The following is a 7,718-nucleotide window of genomic DNA, read 5'->3' as shown; positions in this document are numbered from 1 at the left end:
AGCAGACCACTCTTGTGGTAACTGAGCTAGTCACATGGACCAGATCCACTCTCTAAGGGGAGAAAGGCTTCATCCTTTTCAAAGGTGGTGCCCCAATAATCTGATCATCCCCACCAGACCCCACCTGTTAGAGGTTTTATGATTTATCAATATACATGGCACTGGGGACCAAGCCTCCCACACATGAACTTTTGGGGGGAGAAATCATACCCAAAGCAGAGCCTCTGCAATTCCAAGCTACAAATGCCCATCAGTAAGAACTGTGTTGAGTAAACCACTTTGTATGCATCAGTGGAAAATTATGTGATGGTCGAAAAAAAGAGGTAAATCAAAGAGCATTGACATGCAAAGTCAATCACGGTGCTTTGCCAGGTGGGAGGGAGAGATGCTCAGCACAGTGTGCGGCTGCTCATATTAAAAGATGCATGTTCGGAAACAAAATTAAAGCTATGTGTGCATATCATAGAAATAAAAATTGTAAACTAAAATAATCATAAGTTAAGACTGAGTTATAAATAGCAGGAGCTGTGTTCTAATTTATTTTAAAAGTTTCTATAAGGGGAATGGACTGGTCAAAACTGGTCTCATAAGAATGCTGAGGGGCGAGTTAGTCAAGGTCATTTCAATGTCATTGCTTCTACCCTCTTGGCCTTCAAATGCATCTGCCTCTTCTCCTTTCTTTCTGGTGAACTTCTCCTTGTCCCACATCATGTTCTTTGAATCATTTTCCAACATCCAAATCAGACTCCTTTCCCCTGACCCTCCACCCCCTTTCTCTGTGTTCCAGGATCAGCTCCTTGCACGGTCTCCACGGTTTTCATAAACCCATTTTCCGATGAAGCAGGGTCTCCTACACATTCTGCAAGCTTTGAACCATGCCACGTGGCAGGGAGCCCGGGTGCTGAGTGCCTTGGTGCCCTCAGCAAGGTTCACAGCAGCAGAGCGAATGCGTAAGTGAACCAGCACATGGGTGCCCAGGTGGGTCTTGAGGTTGGCATTTAGGGGATGCTCATGTCAACTGCTCTGTGCATGAGATGGCGTGCACTCATTCCTCCTTTACCAGCAAGCAAACCAAGGCTTCCAGCAATTCCACGACGTTGATTCCACCAGCTTTCGGGATGTGCTCTGGAGGGACCCTGCTTCCTAACACTTCTACTCGTATCTGGATCCTTGAGAACAAGCTCAACTTTGAACGATCTCCTGATAGCACGACCCTTTCCAGAGCATCCTGGCTGAGCGTTCTTGAGTTTCACAATGATTAAATGAGCTCGTGGATGATGACTCTTCTGTGACATAAAAAGTGCCACAAGTTGAAGGTGTTACCATACAGGCCTACTCGTCTCACCTGCATGGGAGGCTGCTGTTTGTGGCAGAAAGAGCACTGGATTTGGAACCGAGGGATCGGGACACGTGCTTTGGAACTCGTTAGCCGGGGGCCTATCCTCCTCTTCCTTCCTCCTTATCTCAGAGCTTGAGTCCCGTAGGAGCAGGATGAAGATGCTGCCTGTAGTTGTCATACCACAGCTCATTTCCACGGCAAGCGTCCGCCTCCCTGTTTATTTCATCTTTGTTGATCGCTGATATTGCCAACATTTTCCTTTTGATAAGCTTCTGAATGTGAATGATTTCTCATTCTGTTTTCATCTCCGTTTCCCTAATCGTTATTGCAAAGAAATTCTGACTCAACTACCTGGAGTTAGACCAAACCTCACAGGTGAGGAGCACAGTCTTCCATAAGACCTGTTTCCAGTCACCAGCAACCAGCCTAGGGTCCTCAGGTCACTCGCAATTCTGCCCAACTGACTATAACAATGTGGGTTCCCCTTACTCCTTCAGGCTTAATAGAACCCAGGAAAATGAATGAAGAATGACTTACAGAACTCTGGAAAAGACTACATGATTACAACATTTTGTTAGCATCTGTTGATTTTTACTTATTTATTTATTTTTGTGTTTATAATTTTGTTATAGTAAGTGAGGATACAAATCAAAAGCATCCAAAATAGCATAAGATCTGGGAGGGTCTCAAATGAAAAGCTGCTTCTCCCATGGAATCAATATGTGTCACCCAATGTGTAAAAAATGTCAAAATTACCCAACTCTGGGGAGCTCCCTGCATTTCAGTGTCCAAAGATTTTATTGGGGTTTCATTATGTGAGCCACAGGCCAGCTCAGCTTCCACCAGCTCTGCGTTGTGCTGGGGTGAGGGGCTCACGTAGCTTAGTGCTCTACCTCTGTAATCCTGCATTTTATGGCAGCAAATGAATTGATTTCCTCCCCAATGTTATTTTTATCTCTTGTCTAAAAAATCATTTCCCATACCAAGATCACAAAGATACTTTTTGTTATCCTTTTTAAATATTTTCAAGTCTTAAAGTTTGACCGTTTTTCTGGTGTGAATAATAAATTTTTCTCATTGCTTTTCTGGGCCTCTGCATCCTATTCTGTGAAATCTAGTGGGTTGGATTAGTTCATCTTTAATATTCTGTCCAGCTTTAACTTCAGTGAGAAAAATATCTACGATTTACATATTGCTTTCTATGTGGTATGAGTTCTTCTGAGCACTGTACATTTATTACTTTATATAAGCCCATTATCACACTTTTAGAGGCACAGTGGGATTGAGCAGAGGGGGCAATGTTGGACAGTTACTAAGAAATGGACATGAATTTGAAGCCAGGATATCTGACTCCAGGACTTGCTCTTAACTGACTCATTATTATTCCTCCAAACAATAATATTGTACACTAAAGCCATAATCATAGTTTTTATCTTCAAATCTCAAGGGTTTAACCTGTACTCAGGGCATGAAAGATTCTTAATATAGTTTTGCACAATTTAATTGAGAATAAATCTCCCTGGATCTTCTCAATGTTTATATTCCTTTGTGGAATCGAGTACCAGATATATTTAGTTCAAAAATAAATATTGGGTTCTCACCCCCAGAGACTATACATCCAATGTCTCAGAGTCAGCAGGTGATGTACTTTTTTTTCTTATATCTTAGTGCATTTTGCAGAGAGACCAGGAATCATGGTGTGCTTGCCTGAGATCTGCCTGACCAATTTGTCCCTGGGTGAATTTTCTTATTATCATTATGTTCCCTATTCAGAAAACCAAGAGGCAAGGCAGTAATCAAAAGTTCAAGTGCTAAGAGGAATGGTGGTGCTTTTCTAGAACAGATTTACAGTTGCAATCCTAATTTTCCACCACAAACTCTAAGATGATCTGTACCCTCTGCAATAGAGATCTGTCTCCTTTTCTTACGTCTCTCACCCAACCCCAGGCAATCATATCATGGCTATTATGGTTTGGAGATGAGGTATCCTCCCAAAAGGTGATGTTAGCAATGCAGAAATTTTCAGAGGTGAAATGATAAGATTTAAAGGTAAAACCTTATCAGTGAATGGATCCATTTGATGGATTAATAATCTGAATGGATTATTGGGAGGTAAGAGGTGGGGTATGGCTGAAGGAAGTAGGTAACTGGGGGGGGGGGGCCCTCGGCTGCCACAAGCTGAGCATCTTTCCTACGCCACACCCTTCTATCACGATTCTCTGTTCCACCTTGGGCCCAGGGCAATGGAGTCAGCCAACTGTGGACGGAACCTCTGAAACTGTGAGCCCCAAATAAACTTTTCTTCCTCTGAGTTGTTCTTGTCAGGTCTTTTGGTCACAGTGACACAACACTGGCTAATACAATGACCTTTATTTTTCTCTCTGATGGAGTGTGCACCACAGCATGACTCAAGAGAAGACTGGGAGGATGTGGAAAAGGCGATAAGCAGAAATGGTGCCATCTCTAACTTGCCATGTGCTTTCTGTGTGCCCATGTTGTCCCCAGAGGTCCCCAGAGTTCTCATCCATGATCTCCTGCCACCACCGGACCCCCTGAATGAGAGTCATTCTTGTTTCACAGTAGGACACGAAGCTGAGGAAACACAACCAGCCCGGGGCTCATCAGCTGTGTTGCCTAGTTGTCGTCTGGGCGTTCTGTGTACCATGTCTGTCTGACTTCAGAACTTCCCTTCCTTCTCAGTGTTATGTTGCCCCATGGTCCGCTCTTTGCAGAACTTACTCATGTCTCAAGCTACCAAAAAAGCAAAGCAATTCCCGTTGTATCAAGTCAGTGGAAGCATATCTGGAGTAGGATGCTGTTTCGTGTGCTATCTTACCAGCACTTGGGAAGTCAGGAAGAAAACACTTTGGAATGGGAGGTAGACAGGACTCCAACCTTCTGAGCCTCAGCCCCCCTATGAGACCCAGTGTCTTTGTGGGAATCAAAAATGGAGCCATATGCTCAGAGATTTGTCAATTAGAGCTGAGGCAGGAGAGCAGACTGGTTAAGCATGGGTGATCTAGGACTGGACAGCCTGGGCCTGCCTTCCAGATCTGCACTCTGCTCACTGCCAATGACCCTGGACCATTACTCGACCTCTGAAAAATGTCCTGGGCTCCCGTTACATAAACTGGGGGAGACTATGGCACAGAGTTTAGTCACTAGGAGCAGAGAGCAGCAAAGGCAAGAGTCTGCCTCTGCGCCTCACTGCCTTTCTCTCCCACAGGACAGGTTCCAGGAGGCTGCAAAGGGCTGGGCCACCTGTGGGTCCTCATGCTGTCTGCATTAGGAGAATCCTTCCTAGCCTCCCAGGGTGGACTCCAGCCTGGCTGGGCTAGGCCTCCCCTCCTACTGGGGGAAAGGCTGAGTTAACCCTCCCCTGCCCCAGTGCATGTGAGCCTCTAGGCCTGATTCCCAGCTCCTGTGTGCTCATTAACTGTTTAATGTGTTCTCTTAACCTTATGCCTCATTAGGATGAGTGATTTTGTGAGGCAATAAACCAAATTTGGCTCTAATGGAACCAGATATCAGCAACTTTTTTTTTAAAGATCCTTACAAAGAAAGCTATTACAGGTTTGCAGAGATTGATTTTATTTAAAACCGAATATGTATGAAGGCATTCAGAGTGGTTCTGACATAAATTACTTTGATATATTGAGCGCAAAGGCAAATGCAATTTCTTTCTCCCTTTTAGCTTTCCGTGTTCAGCAGAGGGGTGTTGATTTATCTTTTTATCCATTTCTACCTGATGTAGGTTGCTTTTAACCCTTGGGAAGAAGGGACGGATGGCCTGTGTTGGAAGGATTTGCAGGGGAGAACAGGAAAGAAAAATGGAATGAAAGAAAATAGGAGACCCTTCTGCCAATTTCTGGGTCCTCAACTGATACTCTCTGGTTTGTCCCCGTCTTCCAGTTCAGCCTGGCCCCCTATGGAAGCAACATCTCAACTGGAAATCAATAAGCAGTTTACTAGGTAGTTATCTTAAGCTGAGTTTTATGAACTAAACTATACTTACACGTAATATTAAACCCTCTTCATTGAGAAACAGATGAAGAATACATTGTAAAATAATCTGCTTTTAATTTTTTCTCCAGGTTCTATGGATCCTCTTCTGGATGCTGCTATTTCCACCAAATAGGCACTGAAAAGTTCATTTTCTTACCTCAGAGTCCTCAGTCCCCTGTCTCCTGTTTGGCGAAGGTTCTTGACCTTGCTTATCAAGGTCCTGAGCATTTTCCGTGGGGTTGTGCTTCTAGCAGCCCACTGTCCAAGGTGCTCCGCCCTGACTGTCTGCTGCTGGTGAGCAGTTAACCCAACGCAGGCTGTGAGCTGACTTGAGAAAATAGAAGTCAAAAGGAACTTTAAGAAAGACAGAAGACAGGAAAATGGAGCAGCAGCTGGCTCCGGTGGGTGATCCAGCTCTGATGGAGACTGGATCTAACGCAGGGACAGGAATGAGCAGTAATGGGTTCCCTGTGAAACACTCCTTGAGGTGAATGGGATCAAGTTGGGAAGAACGACCTGGTCGGGGCTGAGCAGTTACGCCCACTCTCCTACCTCCTGGCAGATCCTCCCTATCAACAGGAGCCTTCTTGCAGATGGGTGTCCCCTGGCACTCTGGCACGGCAGGCTTCTCAGAGGCAGCCTCTCACCGTCCAGGGTTCACCTTGTTCAAAGCAATGAGTTGTGAACTGCTGGCCACCCTTGCCGAGGTGCTCTGCAGTTCCCCGACTTTCCGATTAGATTCCCAAACAATAAAATTGTGAAATTGTAGATTGAAGTGAGCTGAGATGTTTTGCCGCAGGACTTCCCAAAGCTCTGCTTTGCTGCTTTATTGTGTAGACTTCTAAGAAAGCGACCCGATGCTCCCCTCTCTGCACTTTGGACAGGGAACACGGTCTCCGCAGAGCTCCTCACCACAGTCACCTCTGTGAAGGGTGTGGGAGACCTGTCCATCTCCTACGAAGGCTTTACAAGTCCCCATCCAGCTGGGCTTTGGTGCTCTCTCCGGGCGCACCTCTCTGTGCACCTTCTGGGTTACAGGCACACAGAATTTCTTGTCATCCTTGAACATATTCCGCTTTCCCCCCATGCTCAACCACATGCTTTCTTTCTTCAAAGGCCATCTCTCTTCTGACTCCTCTGGGTGAATCCCGACATCTCCAAAACCCAGCTTTGCAGCCAATGACCCTGGACTAAAACTTTGGTACAACAGAATATTTTAAAAATCCAACCAAAACACAATTCTCATCAGTGAGAATACTTTCTGAGTTTGGAAAACCTTTTGGAAAGCCACTGCAGCATTTGGGGAGAACAGATAGACAGTAAGCTGTCTACAAAGGAAGTCCATGTGTCTTTTTGCTGTGGGACTTTGGCTGGAGGGGCATGATTGGGGTGAATTGCTCAAGGCAAGAGGGACTGGGCACTTCCTCTGAGGCAATTCCAAATCAACCCTCTCCAGAGACCAGTCATTCTTCCAAATGAAGGTTAACCCTTGCTAATATACAATGGTGTTAAATTTTTTGCCTACTACGTTCACCTTCCAGGACTGAGACACCTGGAACTCTCTAGCACCTCCCATTTGTTGATACCAACTAGAAGCCAACTATCCAAGAAGTCTAGGAGATGCGACCACAGAAATCAACCTTTAGAACCCACAGGAGCACCCAAAGCAAGAACAGAGAACGTACCAGAGGAGGGTGGTTAAAAAGTGGAGAAGAATCAGCCTGCCTTCCCTGGAGATGACATCAATGTACAGATCTATTAATTAATCCATTTCCTCTTCAAATCAGTATGTTATCAGACTATTCAATCTTTGTCCACCAAGTAGCTAAAAAATAGGTCGTTATACCCTTAATTGCTTTTCTCTGTTTATGTGTACAATTAATACCTATTTTTGAATGGCCTCTTTATATTTTCATTCTGCTTTGCTTTTGCTTTCCACCAGTAGTCTTTCTTCTCTGATTCGCAGTGCTTTTTATATATTAAGGAAATGAGTCTTTTAGTTTTTGCTCTTAATTTTACTACTTTTTCAATTTGTACTTTTCTTTTTTTCATTGTTTGTGCTTTTTCCCTCTGTAGATATGTCTCTGTGTTGTCAAATGTATCAAACTTTCAGAGGGAATCTGAATTTTATGCCCTACATATGCCTTCTGCACAGTGTGATTATACCCATACCCTCTACAGAGTATTTGTATGCTTGTAAAAAAATTTTTTCTTTAGATCATCTGTATTTATTTTGGTATAAATTTGGAAATATTCAACTCCAAATAACTCCACTTTTTCTGCTACCATTTTCTGAAAAATTACTTTTTCTCTGTTGATTTGTAGTTTCATTTTTATCAAATGCCCAAGTCTGACATGGAATTTGGTGTGATCT

The sequence above is a fragment of the Sciurus vulgaris genome (genome assembly GCF_902686455.1).
Source record: "Sciurus vulgaris genome assembly, chromosome: 1".
Taxonomy (NCBI): Eukaryota; Metazoa; Chordata; class Mammalia; order Rodentia; family Sciuridae; genus Sciurus; species Sciurus vulgaris.
The sequence above is the reverse complement of the archived record's forward strand: the minus strand, read 5'-3'. Positions refer to the sequence as shown.